This window comes from Anas platyrhynchos, chromosome 13 (genome assembly GCF_047663525.1).
Source record: "Anas platyrhynchos isolate ZD024472 breed Pekin duck chromosome 13, IASCAAS_PekinDuck_T2T, whole genome shotgun sequence".
Classification (NCBI taxonomy): domain Eukaryota; kingdom Metazoa; phylum Chordata; class Aves; order Anseriformes; family Anatidae; genus Anas; species Anas platyrhynchos.
Window position 1 is genome coordinate 3,317,268 of NC_092599.1, and position 17,720 is coordinate 3,334,987.

Sequence of the window (17,720 nt, forward strand, 5' to 3'; positions counted from 1 at the left end):
ACGTGGACATGCCACACCTCTGCTACTGAGCAGTCACCTCCTGGCCTTCATCATCTTCACCATGGAAAGATCTGGGAGCTTTAAAATCACTTTTCTTGCTCAAACACCTCCAGTCCCAGAAGGGACTACATGTGCACAGTGTAAATCCCAGGCCATATTCCTATGCCACCAAGAAGCAAAAGTAGCACACAAGTGCTTTTTTTCCCCCCTTTTTCCTCCTTTGTGGGTCACCTTTAAAAGTGATTTTCTTTCAAGACTCTTTGTATGAATGAAACGATATTCAGTGAGATGTCTTAAGGGGAAAGAAGTGATAAAAAGAAATTCATCTAACCTATTTTCTCTCTTGTCACTACTTGATAATCTCTTTATCTGGTCTCATTTCACCAGTTGCAGACAGACTTATTTCCCCACAGACAGACCCAAACCCTTTCCCAAAGCACACACATGCACATGCACCTCCTTTCCCACGGCATTTCAAATTCATATTGGAACATCTCTTTGGTATTTTGGAATATATCGCCAAATTTAGCATACATGGATGTATGTCTATGCTTATTGTCAAACACATCTCCCATCTTTCATTTAGTTTCTGCTTTGTGGGCAGATACAACACATTTATATGAACCTCCCTGCCAAAATAAGCATGCAATTTCACTGAACCACAATTCACTAGCATTTTTAGAGTTCAACCTGTTTGTCAATAAATTATGCTTTCTGACATGCACAGAAAATGTTTCCTTAAGCTCTACAGTGATTTAGGAACCTCAGCTCTACTTCCAGCTGCACTGTAATCCTTCTCAACACCTACTGAGACTTTAGCTTAGAAATGTTTACTTTCCTGCTGGCAGCACACTCAGCCCTTTATAGCGTCTTTACCTTCCCAAGGAAATGCAACTGCAGCTTGTGATGCCAAACACAAATTGCCTGATCTACAGCTTGTGCCAGCTGGGTACAGCCAAGCCAAGCCCAGTCCGAGGAGTGGGAGACGTGCCTCAGCTAGAAGACAAAGCAAGCCCAAGCCCAGTCCCATGCACACTCACCAGGGCTTGCAAAACAAGAGTAGAAAATCCCTACTTTGTAAAACTGTAAAACAGAGGCTATTGCCAAGATTTTAGCTTATCACAGGAACAGATTCAGAGTTCAAGACCAGAGATGCTGTTATTACAGCAAGTCTAGACTTCGAGCCATTACATTTTACCCAGCTACCTCTACATTAAGCTAATTCACTTGCAATTGATTAAAACAGCTTCTCCAAATAAAATAATAATCATCATCATCTACCTTTTATTTAGAGACATGAAAAAAAAAAAAAGTCACCACTATTTTAATTATGGACTCTGAGGGAGAAGGAAATTACAATTTCTCCTCTCCCCTCTTTTTTTTTTTTTTCTCCAATCTAACTCAGAAATCACGACAGAGAATAGTAGCTCAGAAGCTTTATACCAGCCTTCTTTTTAATCAGCTGTCTCCAGTCTTTACCAGCTGTTTGTCAGCTTCTCCCACTTACATGGTGCATCTTGGATTTATCGATCTAGTAAGCTTTAAATTACAGCTATCCATGAAAAAAAAAAAAAAAAGAAAGCAGAGGCAAACCATAACAGGAAAAAGCACAGGCCTGATAAAGGAATTCTGAAGGGCTACACACTTTTGCTCAGAGAAAATCTTAATAGAATTTCCTGGAGAGAAGGTCTGGAGGACTGAAGTTATCAGTGGGCTGTGTGAACAGAGGAAGGATAAATAGAGCTCACAGGCTGAAGGAAAGGAGTTATATAAGAAATTCTTACAGTGAAAAGTATAGGTGAGCTTGATAAAAAAAAAAAAAAAAATGCAATGTTAGGAACTTAGTCCATGTCGTTTGGTATTTTTTATTGGGTTTATCAGAGCCAGCCAACTTTTAGCTGGTCTTGTTGTTTCAGGCATAGTATAAACCAACAGTGAGAATTCAGCATTCCCCAAACATACACACAAAAAAATATTTAGCATTAGAAGGGCAGAGTACAAGCAGGGTACTTTCAGTGCTCAGGTGCAACTACTGCAGCTTCAGCTCACAGACTGCCAAATGGTATCACTCTTGACTTTCATCAGAGAGCATCAGGAACATCCTACTGAAGGCACTAAGTTGACCATAAATCCCCACAATGCTGCTCCACCTCAAACCCACTGTTCCACACAGTAGCACTGCCATTCCCAGCTCCTGGCAATGGGCATCACCTGGGGAAGGTGACCCACAATTTTGCCCAAGTCTCTTCTGTAACATAAAGGAAGACTCATGACTTGGTGGTCAAAGTCCATCACCCCCAGGCTTTTCTGTCCAGTAGATGCTGCCTGTAGGAAAGCTCTGTCATTCCTCCCACGTGGCAGCCACACAACAGGCACTGATGCCGCCTGCTTCCCTGGCTTAGGCAAAGGTTGTTCAAAGCTGCAGCAAATTTGCAGCTGCACAAGTCCTGAAATGATTGAATTTAGCATTACAGTAGAAAAGAAAGCATTAGTGAAACGAAGTATGTCTTAATAAAAATAAATGTTTCACGGTCTACATTGGGAATTTAACTGGCTGGGTTTTTTTGGTTGGTTGTTTTTTTGTTTGTTTGTTTGTTTTTTAAACTGGCTGTTTGTTTTTTCATGCCTTACATACTACAGGGAAAAAATAAGCAGCCTTATAAATTGGGATTCACAACAATTGTCCTGGAGACCTTGTGGCCCGAATCACAGAGGTTAGGTGCCCTGGCCTTGCAAGTCTGCTGGAATTTTTAAAGATGAGAAATAAAACTAGGATATTGCTTTCTCTGTATGCATGCACAAAGGATTTACATGTCCATCTGGATACCCAGTGCTGCTTCTGCCACGTACTTCCCAATGGCATTTTATTGTTATTGCAGTCTGCAAGTACAGCCTGCAAGTTCGGCCTTCCTGTTCTCCAGAAGAGCTGACAGATTGCCACGTGAGGGAATGCAGTTCACACTTTTATTCATTCAGCTGGTCCCTCGCTGCGCTTGACATTGAATTTCAGAATTTCAGCTCAGTGCAGAGAAGGGAAAAAGCAGCAGGGCACAAAAACTGCTTTGAGACATCTCTGTCCCCTGTGTCGAGCTACCCTGTGGCTGCTCAGTCTCTGCGCTGCCTGCTGCCTCCGGTCACAGTGCAGATGGCACGGGCACCTCCTTGGGCTCCTCCACTCCTGGCTGGAGAGGAGGAACAGGTTGGGGCAGGGATGTGTGGGCCCCGCTGCAAAGTGACCTTCCTGCTCAGCCATCCGTTTCTCTCTAAGAGACGTGTGAATCGATGAAGTACCAGCCTCCAAGCCAGGCTTCTCAAAAAGTAAACCTAAATATGGAAACGTTGCTTGAACTGTGCCTGCTGCAAATCCCCACCTCACTGAGGGGAACAACGGCCAGCTTTGGCCCAGAGGACTGGGCAGAGCCTCCCTGTGTGAGAAGAGGGGAGGGCTGCTCAGGCTGGAGCTCTGAGGCAGCCTTGGCCACTTCCCTGCAGCAAAGCCCTGCAGAAGCCAACTTGCTCACCCAGCAGCATGCTCATCACATCTCATCTGAGCCCAATCGATCGATGCCAACCACGAGCATTTATCCTATTGCAGAATGTGGTGTGTGAAACACAGGTGGCAAAAGGATGAAAGGACCCAGCATGGCCTGGCCAGCCTTCCCATCACCTCCAGTGCAAGTGACAATGAGAAATAAGCTCCAGTTCTGCACATTGATTGCAAAAGATATTTGGAAGAAGACATTTTTTCAAGCAATAAAAAGATGCATTAACCTGCTTGGAAAATATCCCAGTATGAAATGAGCAAAATGCAGTCACAGTAAAAGATTGCCGTCCTTGGAGTGAGTGGGGGGCTGGATTCGACACTAGAAGCACATGTGCTAAGGGAAGTATTTGTAATGACAGCTTCAAACTAATACCAGGTACACAAATTTGATATGGGCTGAAAAAAAATAAATAAAGATCAAGAGAGGGAAGGAGCTCTTAATCATTTAAGAAACAAACATTTTTAGACATAATTTTACCCCTGGGTATTATAAATACAACCTAACAAAGCTGTAGCACTGTTGAAAAAAGCCTATACAACAGTAAGCTTTCCTCCTTCTTAAATAAAGACTATTTCATTTTTAGCAACAGTAGAAAAGCACTAATTTCAAAGCAGTGAAATTTAGATGATCAATTTAGAAGACCTGTTTTGCCAATATTTCAGTTTTCCCAATAAGAAAAAAAAAAAAAAAAAAAAAGTGTTTTGGGTCATTCTCAACTTTAGAATATGGTTGCTCCCAATTACTGCAAATGCAACATTTCAAGTTTCTCAAATATCTATTTATTTATTACTGAAGGGGCTACCATAACATGAAGAGAACCTTGAAATACCAATCACAGCTGTCTGAGACCATCACACCACGTTAGCCAACAATTTCTGTGATTTACTGTACCTATAAAAGAAGGCAAGCATGAACAAGTTTTCATAAATCAAGCTTATTGGGCCAGATTCTGGCCCATGACTATTCAGGCACATGAAACGCTACAGCTCGTTACCAGTACATAATTCAGCTCTGTAGGGACCTTAGCAGTAGAGAAGTATGGTGTTAAAAGCTGTTACAGTGGTTACCAGAAGAAAATCGACTTGGCTCTAACACACATGTAAGGGCTGATGCATACACATGCACACGCACTTTCTCATGGGCTTTTCACCACATGATGGATATTTTTCCCTAAAGACAACATCAAGGTCTGTAAAAAGCACTCAGATCTCATATAGAGCATTGCCACAGGATCACAGTAGGTAGATGTTCAGCGGTTAAACCCCGTGCCATGACACACATGAATGTATTGATTTTAAATTTACAGCGAACACCAGGTGTTATCGTCCCTTAAGGAAAATTGTGACTGCTAGGAATCACCTCTGTCAATATTTCCCTCCCGGGTCACTAAATCCTGATAGTCAATAAAAGTCAGTGAGCTCAACCGAGCTATCACAAGAGCCTGCACGTACCTTGGGGTAAAATTTGGCACACTTAGTATCTGCTTATTAGTTAGAATGATTTTGCATTTCAAATCCCCAAGGCATAGAGTGCACTTACACTTGATTTTAATAACCTTCTAATACACAACATATCTCCGCGTTACAACCTTTCCCTGGGCTCTTCAACAAGGCGTATGTGCAATTGAATGCCACGCAAGCTGAAAACAGGATTGCTCCTAAACCAGTAACGCAGCATCACAAGTACCTACATGCTGGCTATAAATAAATAAATAAGTAAAATAATCCATTATTTTTCATACAACACATTCATTTCTGTCACAACACTGGAGTTTCAGGAAATAACACTTCTAAAACACTTAGTTCTGTGTTTTCCACATAGAAAAAAATAGGTTTCAATTTTGCACAGTCGAGTGCCAAAATACCCAGTCTTTCTCAGAAATGCTGGAAAAAGTCCTCAACTAGGATAAATCAGCACAGTGTTTTTGAAGGAATTTTTCTTTACATCACCTCATAAACAATTTCCCCAATGTTTTCCAGTTAAAAATTGTAGTCAGGCCATGCACAAATTTAATTGAGGATGCTTTTCATCACTACAACACAGTTATAGGACAACTGAGAACGAATCAGAAAGGATTAACGTGTGAGGCTAACTGCAGACAATGTATAAAAGCTTTTGAAACTTTTTTTTTTTAAAAATCAGCATCTTTTGCTGCTGCCCTGCTCACAAGAGATTTAGAGGATAATTTTTATGAAGAAATTTTTTTTTTATCCTGTTGTAAATATTCTTCATTGTTAAACTGTTGATTTCAGTTGTCCCCCCCAAGAAATGCCTTTTGAATGCAACTGAAAAAATGTCCAATATTGACATGCAATTCTGTGTTCAGATTTCTAGCAATTGTACAAACTACTAAGCAACTTATTTAGCATTTAAAATAAGCAAAGCAATTAAAAAAAAAAAAAAAAAAAAGCAAACTAAAAAGGTTTCCAAATCCAACTAGCAAATAATATAGATTTAAAAAAAAAATAAAAAATCTCTGGAGATTGACTTACAAAAATTACTGACTTTCGAACATAAAGATAAAATCAACAGACTGAAGTTGTTCATTATAACCAATTTGTTGAATTCTAATCCTGTTTTGGTCATCAGCTCTCTGCTTGCTTGTAAGACGTTCAAGCCATGGAAACAAAGTGATACTTGTTCCCATAACAATATCTAACCCTTATATAGCACTTTTTGTCAGCAAATCTCCAAGCACTTGACAAAGAAGGAAAGCTTTGTTACCCTCAATTCAGATAGGGAAATTGCAGCAGTAGGATAATTGCAGAGCCAGAAATAACACTTCCGAGTCCCAGGCTAATGGCCTAACTAATAAGCAACAGCATAGGGCATTTCATTAACACGGGAGACAACTGAGGTCATGATGGGCCTCTTCAGTACTGCTACTTTTGAAATGCTGAAAGTGCAAAGAGAAAAGTACAACTGAAAAACACATCAGACTGTTCAATGAATTCTTTACATTGACTCTTAGGACATAGAGCGTGCTATTAACTCCTTCTGTCCACAGATCTGCATAAAAGACCTCATGCCCACAATCCTCCACCCAGAGAGGTTACTCAGCTTATGTTTAAGTTACTGTGGTACTACAAATGCTTAGAGTCAAATACAGTTTCAATAAGAGTGGTTTTTTTCTCCTCTTTCTTTTTTGTCTATCAGCAAAAACATATGTTTCTGCTGGAAAATGAACAGTAGAGGATTAAAACCTGCAAAAGCCCATGCTCAAAAAAACCCCAGAATTTTCCTCAGAAGAGGGTAATGAGTGAGATTTATTTTTCAATACTTTTTTCCATTGATGTTAATGCTCAGAGCTTTGCTGTGAAACAGATGATGGGGTGGTTGAGAGCTAATGCTTATGGGTCAGTGTGGGTCAGAAGCAGTGAGGCCAACAAAGCTGCTGCTGCTGTAGGTATTTGCTGCCAGTCACCCGATCAAGAAGTGGAGGACACAGCTTTATTTGGTCTTCACAGTTCAACACCCTGATCATCCTGGGGGCCTTTAACCACCATGATATCGGCTAAAAGGGCAACTGATGATGCACACGCAACCTAGATTTCATAAGCATATCAAAGAAATATTGATGCGTGACTTCAGAAGAGCAGAATTTGGCTTGCTCAGGGAACTAGCAGGTGTAATACCAGGGAAAACTGCTCTGGGGAAAAGTACTGGGGAGCTCCTTTATCTTCGAGGAAAACCTCCTCGAAGCACAAGAATGATCCACCTGATGAGTAGGAAGCAGAGCAGACGTGGCAGAAGGCTGACTTGGCTGAACGTGGAATCCCTGGCTGAGCTCAAACACAAAAAGAACGTGAACAGAAGGTGGATGCGAGGACAGCCTGCCCAGGAGCACTAAATAACCCTTGCCCAGACCTGCAGGAGTAGAACTGAGAAAGCCAAAGCTCAGGCAGAGTTGAAACTGATAAGAAATGGGGTAGACAGTAAGAAAGGCTCATTCATAGGTACATTTTCAGAAAAATAAATAAATAAGTAAATAAATCAAGGAAAAAGCAAGTCCCTCCTGAACATGGCAACAGAACTACTGACAAAGGGTACAGAAAAGGATAAGGAATTTAGTGGCTCTTTTTCACTCAGTCTTTACTGGCGAGTCCTGCTGTCAGGCTGCCCATGACCATGGCTGAATAAGAGTCAGTAGTGGATTGATAAACCAACAGAAAATTCAGCAGAGGGGACCAAGATAATTGTGGGCTTCAGCACATAATGTATGAGAAGAGGTTGAGAACTGTGTTTGTTTAATCCAGAGAGGATAATTACTGTTTTCAACTGGACAAAACCATGAGCAACATAATCTAACTTCAAAGTTGGCCCTACTTTCAGCGCAAGGTTGGACCAGATGACCTCCAACAGTCCCTTCCAACACTAATTATTACTCTATTTTAATGGTTTCTCCTTCACCTATACTTAATGCAGAGAATTCACTTGTAAAGTAGCATTTGGAAATAATTATTCTGCGTTTATGCAATATTTTCAAATAAAATAAAAAATTCCATACATATTTGAGAAGCATCCGACTGCTGGTGAAGAATATCATGGCCTAAAAGCCAGTCAGCTGGAGCCAATTAAATCGTGATCAACCTCCCATGACACCAAAATGCCTAATTGAACTTGTGCCGTCTGTGTGAGATGGAGATTTTGCCTTCTTCACAGAAGCCCAAAATGGGAGGTTCACTGTTGTGTCTCTGTAAATCAAGATCATTATCAAAAAGTAACAATCGAAACAGGAGATGCCTGCATTGATTAAAATAATGCTATTCCTCTTCTAAGAAGAAAAGATGACTTCCCTTGCAAAAAGACAACCTCAGATGTTTAGTCACAAATACTCATTTTTTACCCTCCTGGCAAATGGAGAATGTGAGCAGGAGCAAGTGATGCACATGCATATTTAGAATTAAACTTCAAAAGCAAGCGCTTCATTAGTGGAATATGATAAAAAGTAAGACATGTTTGAATGAACAGCTATGGTTTAGTAAATCCTGACTTTGGTTTTAAAAAGAAGAGAAAAACTAGTGTATTTGGACTAAAACTTACAATAAAAATCAGTTTGTATTTATAGATACTGAATAACACACTCATTACTATTCATGCTCATTACTGTTCATTTTGCTACTGTCACAAAAAATATGGCAAATGACTGACAGCTTTTAAAATATATGGATGTCTGAAGAACCAAAACAGCTGAAAGATCTGGAGTTTTGAATTCAAAAACTGTAGGCACTGCCAATATTATACTAATCTAACCTGATCTTAATTTTTTTTATTTTTTTTTAATCTCACCAATCTTTTGAGTTAATTTGAGTAATCATTTTTTTCTTTTCCTTTTTTTTTTTCCCTTCCCTGAGAGAATTCATGTTTCACTGCTATTTGGTTTCAGAAAGCTGTGAAAAATCACTGCACATCAGAAAAAGTACAAGCAACATTTTTCCCTAATTAGTCCATAAAAATGCTAATTTTTCTAATGAATCAGATTGAAATATCACAGGAGTAGGTAATAGTGCAAATACAGAGGTTGCTTATGGGGTAGGCTTTCAGATTCATTTTGCTAATCACTACAGCACTGGGCAACTTACAAAGCCAATATTTTAATGAGGTTTGAGAGGCAAAATATGCTTATTCAATTTTTGTGCAAAATAATGTTAGTTATATGCATATGCACCTACTCACTGCAACCATGCATTCAGTTATAGATGTCAAAAAACAGACCCACAGTATTTACAGCCTGGTTCCTCAGATGCAGTGAACCCTTCTATCCCCATTACAAGAAGATCTCCTCTGCTTGTTTACTCAAGCTGAGGATGTGACTATAAATCTTTATTCTGCCCAATTTTACTGTTAATACAGTCCATTTCTGAAAACGATAAAATAATACTTTCTTTTTTCATGGACCAGTAGCTAATAATATCTCTAGTCTGAATCAGACAAGCAAGAAAGTGAAATCATTGTCTGTCCACTCCACAGTATCTTCATTTTTTTCTGCTCTTACACTTTTGCTCCTGCCTTCTGTGTTGGCACATACTAAGGCACTTGTATCCAAGCTGCAGATCGAGGAAGGAGTGGTCTTTTTTCAAGTCAAAATCCAGTAAAATCAATGAGCTCTTAGAGGAAATCTCCTAGGGCTTGACCTTCAGGGTGGCCTTTTACTCTCTAAGCCCCATGTAAAACCACAATTCTGCCAGTCAATCCTTGGTAAAAGATTTAAAGAAAAGGACTGTTGCCTATTGGTGGCACCAACAATCTAAGCAGGAATTAAGCAGCTTGAAAAAGCCTTTAAATTCAACTTATCACTCTCCCATAGCTCCCCATATATTCTTTATGACCCCGTGTTCCCTTACCCCTTTGATCATTTTATATTGAAGTAGTCTCTTGTTTAATATGTAGCTAAGATGACTGCATGATAACATCAAAACAGAAGGGAACATAAAGAACATGAAAGAATACGAAGTCAATAGCTTTGCAAATCACAATGCATAAACAGGCCTAGTTGAAAGCTGCAGCAGTACAGTGCTGCCTTTATGCTCTCACAAAGTTGCATGCAGCGTTAAGACCAACTACAGACTGAAACTAAAGATTAAAACTACGTTGGGCTTGCTTTCTTCTTGCTTTGATTGTTCATTTTCCTCAAATGGTATAGACCTACAGATTCAGCACCTGGTTTTGTCCACCACATCAGCTGATCTAACTGCTCCTCTGCTGGAAAAAAGGCTTTCCAAGCCAGTGTTTCCTCAACGTTTGGAAGCTGCACAAGCCCATAGTCCTTCAGCCTCATACCACTATCCTTACAACACAGACCAAGCCATCTCCCCACCTGTTCCTACAGTATTTTTGACAAGCAGCAAAAAGGGAGATATTCACTGAAGTCTCACTTATGCTCTTCTGAGAGTACTAATTCCAACCTAACAACAAAGTCTCTTAACAAGATTTTGTCTTCTTGATCCCCAACATCTTCCTGCTGTAGTGTTTATATAAAACTACGTGGTACGTGTCAGAGGCCAGACAGACTGAAAAGTTGATGCTTACTGTCTAGGACTCATCTCACACTTGGTTTTCATACCATATTTCTTGGCTGCCTACACTCATGCTAATCTGCTAAAAATCATTTTACCCACTTGGAAGACAACATATCACTTGTACTCAGTTCTATTATTCATCAGACTACCAGGATGTCAGCTCTGTGACTGACTGCTAATTATCCTTTCCCACTGAATGTCAGAGGCAGTTGCATTTTCGGCAGCAATTTATTCTTCTTCCCATGGAATCATGAGGTGGAAGCTGAGACCTATTGAAGTCAGTGACAAAAGCCCCATTGACTTCAATTGTGTCGGGAATTCATCTTTTAATGGAGAGAGACCTGTTTAAGTGTTATTTCGTATATGATGTCAACACTCTGAGATAACAATTGACACCAGAACAATATGCACATTACCAATGGTGCCAAGATGGGACACAGCACTCAAAAGCTCTGCACGCCATCAAATCCCCATCACAGGACCTGACAGGATGGTGCAAAACTCACATTTCAGGTGCCTAAAAACAGAGAATGACCTCTCATCTGGTCAAGCCCAATGCATGCAACATATTCGGTCCTATCTGAGAACAGCCATGCTTATCTGGTGTGATAAAGACAGCTCATTCACCTGGTAGGTTGGATTGATACCACAGCTAGTAGATGGACTTTTTCCTACATGGTGTCATGTGGAGATATAAGCCCATCTCCAGAAGTAATCTGGAATAGCTATGGTGTTATAAATTCAGAGTACACTGCACCTTAATGTCTGTAATAGAGGCAAGAGCTAAAAAGGCAAGGAATGAGGAGGCAAAGTAACTTTACCTTTCACTGACTTCCTATTTCTCCCCTCCAAGACATGCTGGCAATGAACACAGCAGTGTTGTTCAAAATGCTCACTTTTAACAGGAAAAGCCCTGCTCATCTTGGAGGATGTTCCATGTGATAATAAATGAAAGACTAAATCCAAGCGTTGATATGCACACCATCTGAACTATGTGCTTTTCCAAAGCTTACTGTTTTTCCCCCTCCAAATAAGCTATCCCAACCTGCCCTTTCATTCAGCTGGTGCTGCTGCCCTTCTCTCCCTGCAGACTTGTATTAATCAAAGTGTTTTACATCCCCATCATTTCACTCCTGGCTCAAGGATCCTCTTGGCCTGAACTCCTAACCTGAGTGGCGGGGACCTACTCCTCAGCCCTCCCTCCCTCCTCAATCATTCATCCGATAGAAACAGGGGATGCTTTAATAACCCCTAAACAAGCCACCACACCAGGACAGCAGGTACCCAAGCAGCCACACACTCATGCTCTCAGGACAGGACTTTTATTTCTGCATAGCTTCCTATAACCTTCAGGTCTTCTCTCTTCCAGCTGTCTCTGTATTCCCATGTTTCCTCCAGCTAATATCAAGTCTGTGCTCACTGCCTGCCTCCTATATTGCTTCCTAGCCATCCGTGCAGAAAGCTCTCTTTTAGCTATCAACTCCCACAGCTTCTCTAGTTTACACCAGGTGAGGAGGTGGCCACCAATTGCTCTAGCCAATGTGTTGGTCACAAGTGAATACCGATAGCTTCAGCACAGCTGTTTGCAGTTTGTGACAGCCCACGCAGAGCAAAGTCATTCATTCCTTGGGGTAAGCATATCAGCAGGCTGCAGGAAGGCAGCCAGGTCCAGGGGGTGAGGAATCAGCACGAGCCCATCATCATCTCCCCCCCTGCATGAGCCTGAGCAGGTAAGAGGACAGCCATCTCCCGAGGACAACAGCACTGACAAGTCAAGCTGGAAGGCAGTTTTTAGCAGATGGTTCAGACCAGCAGTTGTTTTTAGCAGCCATCCTGCCCAAACCCAGCTGAAGAATATTCTGCATCGCTCCATCTTTCTCACACAGCTAAATGGGATGGAAATCTACTGTTCATGTGCAAATCATATTTCAAGAACTCCACTTTAGAAAGGCAGGCTGAGATACATTTAAAATCCTGTTCAAGCCAAATTCACAGCACAGACTTTATTCAAATACATTTCTATATGCTTCTGCATCAAGTGGCTGCAACTCGCCAGTCCTTTGTTCTGTTCAGGCTCCTGCTCCTTTACTGCTCCCTTGCCACAGCCACCAAGCTCACCTTGGGACAAGGCAAATCTACTCTCCTTATTCAGTGGTTGTGTCCAAAACATCTAAACTACAGAAGCCTAAAAATAAAATAAATCTGATTTTGCTTTTTTGATGCATTCTATTAGTTATTTAAAAAAAAATACTAGGCATTATATATAAAGCTTAAATTAACAATCATTCATATGTTGAAGGACAAAGAAGAATAAGCGATACTTCCTACGCAATTTCATATGACAAAATGGTATAAGTGAAGGCAGAATGTAAAAACTGTTTCCAAATGAGAAGCAGAATCCATGACAGCAACACTTAGAATTAAAAATAAATAAATAAATAAATCAATGTGCACTGCACTGGTTGCTTGCAAAATTAGACAATTAATTCTGTGTAAACTAACCTATCAGGAAACCACACTGTGGGGATCCTGATAGCTGTTATTGCAGTACACTATATTAAGAAAACAGCGCTTTAATGAGATCCCTGGAGAGTCTCCACGGACTTGGATCTTCCTCTTGAAAAGACCATTTTTACCCCATTTAACTGCCAGTACTTTGCACCTCTGATACACATACGAACAACAAGAAAAAGCTATTAACACAATTATCAGTACCAATAATCATTGTGCTTCTTAGGATCAAAAAAGACATTATGCCATTTTCAATATGTAATATCCTTCAGAAATAACGTCTGCATATTGAAATCCAGTGCACTTAAAAGCACTTGCAGCCAGCATAGCAGCAGCACAAAGACAGCTTTTATACAGGTGCTGTAAGAACACTTTTTTTTTTGTGATGGTTTTGTGTTTTTGTTCTAGTATGATGTGATTTAAAAAATAAATAAATAAATAATCTGCAACATTACTTTTATTAATATCTCAGTTTTTCTCTAGATAAAGCTCTTGTGTAGACCTTGCCAAAATGCAATAAATTCACCAGCTTAGCATCTGATTTTTCCAGTAAGTACTGGAGAATACCACCTTCAGCACGAACTTCAAAATGGCTGTATGTCTAATTGATTCCTAGCTGAAAAAAAAAAAATAAAATGAAAAAGAGCAAGACAGAATATTTTGATTAAAAGTTTAGTACTAGGGTTGGAAGCTGTTCTATATGCAGATTCTCTGAAAAAAAAAAAAAAATAAAAACACATCACAAAAATGTAACCACATTTACAGCTTAAATCTGGGGAATCAATATTCTCAGGTTTTAAAAAGCTTTTCCAGTGAAGCCTGTGTTGTTTGTTTGTTTTTTGGTTTTTGGTTTTGTGTTTTTTTGTTGTTGTTGTTTTTCTCATCATATTAGCTGTTTAACAGAAGTGGCTCTGCTAAGTGATGCCTTAGATTACAGAGGCAGAAACTGTAAAACGATTTTATTAATTGCACTTACCATGAAGTGCAAATAAATAAACAAGCCAACAAAGAAACTCATAAGCCTTTAACCCACCCTGTAAATTTAGATGAATTACTTCATTTATTCTCCTACAGTGTTTTAGACCTTATATAAGATACATTAACTCTCTACATTACTAATATAATGGACTGGACATTACTAATATAATGGACAAAATTACGATACCAAAATTGATTTGCAATATTGTCATAATTCAGCAAGTTAATGGGTTAAAGAGTTAATGGGAATGCTCACAGATGAGGCAGTTAATGAATGCAAACCCATGTGCTAGTATGTGCTGCGTTATTATTGTGTGGCTGCCATCTCACTTAGACTTGTTTATGGGGCATCCTCTGCCACTGGGGCTCCTGGCTGGATGGTCCAAAACACATTACAGCACCCTGGGCTTACGAGGAGTAAGCCAACTTCCAGAAGATCATCTATGGACAGCCCCTGCTGAAGTCGGCCCTCCAAGAGGAAGCTGACTTTAGCATGCTTCAGGCCCCCGTAATTGACTTTACAGTACCAGGAAATGGAAAAAGAATTCAAATGCAGTCTTTCAGTCCTAATATTTACACTGGCAAACATTTGTTTATCTCTCAGTTTTGTAATCTCAGGGCTTCTGGAGAGCCTGGGACAGTCTCCTAAGTAGCTTCCTCCAATTTGATTAGCGGAATCCATAGCCAGCCCTATAAATATTCCTAACATTTGCACCCAATGGACCAAGTATTTTGTTGAGCAGACTAATTGGTTCACAACCCCTGCTAAGTATCAGCCATATCATCCCTAACTGCCATAGGCGACTATCATCATTAGGCGAGTGACAATCTCCCAGAGAATTTTGGCTCTTTAATCTCTGTTCTCCCTGAGGACATCAGACTTATTATGGGTTAAACCTATCAGAGTTCGCTCTTGTTCCCTCCCTATGCTTCATCTCAGCACAGAAGAAAAAACCTTGTGAACACGGAGACACAAAGGAAGCAAATGTCCACATCTCCCAGAATGGGCCACAACAACACACGGACCTTGGGGCTAAGGCACAGGGCCAGATCCTGTCTGCTTACAAATCGGAGCAGCTCTGCTGCTGTTTTCCAGGAGTCTACATGGAGAAGAGTGATTTAACAGATCCCATGGATGAGGGTCCTCGATCCTTTTACTGACACGGCACTAAAACCAAAATGCCATGGTCAGGATTGTCAGAATTTTTCAGAATTTGTCAGAATAAAAACTGAGAACGTGGCTAAAGGAGGGAAGAACGAAAGACAAGCTCAAGGACGGATAATGTAGTCAGAGAGCCAGAACCCACTCAAAGGGTGCCAGCCTCAAACAATGCAAAACTGCTCCCAAACCTCCATTATGACTGTGCCATAAACTTAGAGATTGGGGCAAGGTATTGAGGTTTCTTTCTCTTTCTTTCAGTTCGTTAAAAAAAAAAAAAAAGTTAAAAAAGTTTTTTTCTTAAACTCAGGAAAAACTTTAAAGTGCTAGAAAGACCTGGAGTGTTAGGAGTATTAAGGTCTCTCACTTCAAAAGTCAGACACATCACAGACACCAATAGCTCACAGGATGGTATTCAGAACTATAGATGTTCCCTCTGTTAATTTTTCTGAAATAGGGCAAAAAACACAGTTTCAAAGGAATTCCTCTCCTCATCACACTGCTCCCCTTTCAAAAAGGGAGAAAAGCAATCATCTTGCTGCAAAGTCCTCTGGCAGTCTTCAGCAGGGAGCATCCTCTGGATTGCCTGCTTTCAGATCAAATTATTTGTCATCTTTAAAATATCTTCAGCTGACTGATGCTGCAGATTTAACTGGCCATTTAAGACAAGTATGGGAAATGAGCTTTTTTGCCACTGATCACAACCCCAGCCTAGCTGAAGGCAGCAAGATGCTCACTCACCTACCTGCTGACTGTATTATTTTTACATGCTCACACATGGCAGTGACTCTCTTCCTTAGTTAATCTGTGACAGGCTCTCTTTTAGCTCTTCCACTGGCATCTTCCAATTTTCATTTTCTTCTTATTGGAAGGGTAAGGAGCTGATAGGCTTTGGAAGAAATTCAATGACTCATGAAATAGTGAGAAGCTCAGGAACCAGCTACTGGTCAAGGATCTCATGGGGCATACATGAAATAGTCAGATCCCTCATGTCTTTGGGTCAGTAGAAAAAACACCTCTTCCAAGTTGGCTTTGATGATGCTTACAGAGGCAATGTTTTATCAAATATTAATATATACATCTTGACCTACCTAATATACTTGTGGGTTTTCTTTACAAAAGCTGTCCCTGCTTCCTCCTCTTCCAATCCCATAAGCCTTGAAACTCCCAAGGTTTGCTTTCTTGAAACACAATGACTTTCCTCTATAATTTCTGGGGGCTGACAAAGAGAGGCATTGGGAAAGCTGAGAATCCCTTGCCAATTCCAGCCCAGACCCATTCACTATTTCCTTCACACGTTTGTTTGGCCTCATACAATTCTCACATCATTTCATTTTCCTCCTCACTTCCCCCCCTTCCCTCCCTCCCCTGTGTTTCTTGATCAAAACTAGTATTTCAGTACATTCTCTATTTCTACCCTACCTGTGACACAAATTAGGAAAAAATTAACAGAAATGATCAAAGTAGCAAGTGCTTGAAGGAAAGTGGTTATTAAAAGAATGAAACCAAAGCAGATCAGTTGTGGACACTGTCTCTCATGTCCAAATCTGTAACAAAGCAATAAACTATGGCTTTAACCACCAGAGCTACACCGCAGCAATAACCCCCACCACAGAAAACCATCAGCATGCACAACACTTTTTTTTCTTTGAGTCATGCTGAGAAATATCTGCAATTTGTAGCTTTGGAAAGCCTCCACATTCACATTCTAATTTGAAATGATATCTCCCCTGTCAAAACATGCCTGGGGGCAAGCCACTTATGAAGAAAAAAAAAAAAGGAAAAAAATAGCAGTCTGAATCTTCTCATCTGCTCTGAGTCATAACACCTGCCATGGCAAGGTTCTGCAGCCAAATACAAGGAAGTTACTATTCTACAAGGAGGAACCCCCAGATAAAGGCAATACCCCCAAAATACAGGAAAACTGAATCACTTCTCTATAGCTGTGTAGACATAGCTGTTAGATATTAGGAAGCTGCAAACACTGGCATATGAACTTTCCATCTCTTCCAGGTGCCTGCACAAGACAAAGATATAAACTATATACCTATATAAATAGTCATACATGCACCTACGTGCATGTACTCATTACAGATGTATAATTTCAAGTTTCAAAATTGATGTCTTCAGAATAAATCTAAAGATCTGATACCCTCCATATTGAGCTTCCTCATTTCTGTTTGTTTTCCTCCCAGTCTCATCAAACGCTGCCAGTATTCCGATTACTTTCCAGGAAGATGAAGTAATATCATATTCAAAAGCCTAAGGGAAAAGCTATTGCCCATTGCACAAAACAGTTTGGAAAAAATACATATGCTGTGAAGACCTGCTTCCTCCCAAACTGTTTTCTTTTTTCATGAAATGCCAGGATGGTTAAATAAGTCCATGCAAAACCACACCTAAACGGTAATCAGTTTAAGTAATTGGGTCTATATATCTATATTATGTCTATATCCACTGTATCATCTTAACACCTTATCCACTCAAACAGCACTGTCTGAAGAAATG

General features: G+C 40.2%; 1 protein-coding gene across 10 annotated transcripts in view; it reads right to left on the reverse strand.

The window, feature by feature from the left end:
• Positions 1–17,720, reverse strand: part of CHL1 (cell adhesion molecule L1 like) — a 126,336-nt gene that overhangs the window by 95,120 nt on the left and 13,496 nt on the right. Inside the window, exon 1 of one of the 10 annotated variants that reach the window (XM_038185982.2) lies at positions 1,041–1,081. The exons of the other annotated variants lie outside the window; for them this stretch is intronic. The gene's annotated coding sequence lies outside the window, so the exon portion shown is untranslated. Of the gene's footprint in view, positions 1–1,040; positions 1,082–17,720 lie in introns of those variants that run through there. 10 annotated transcript variants of the gene reach the window in all.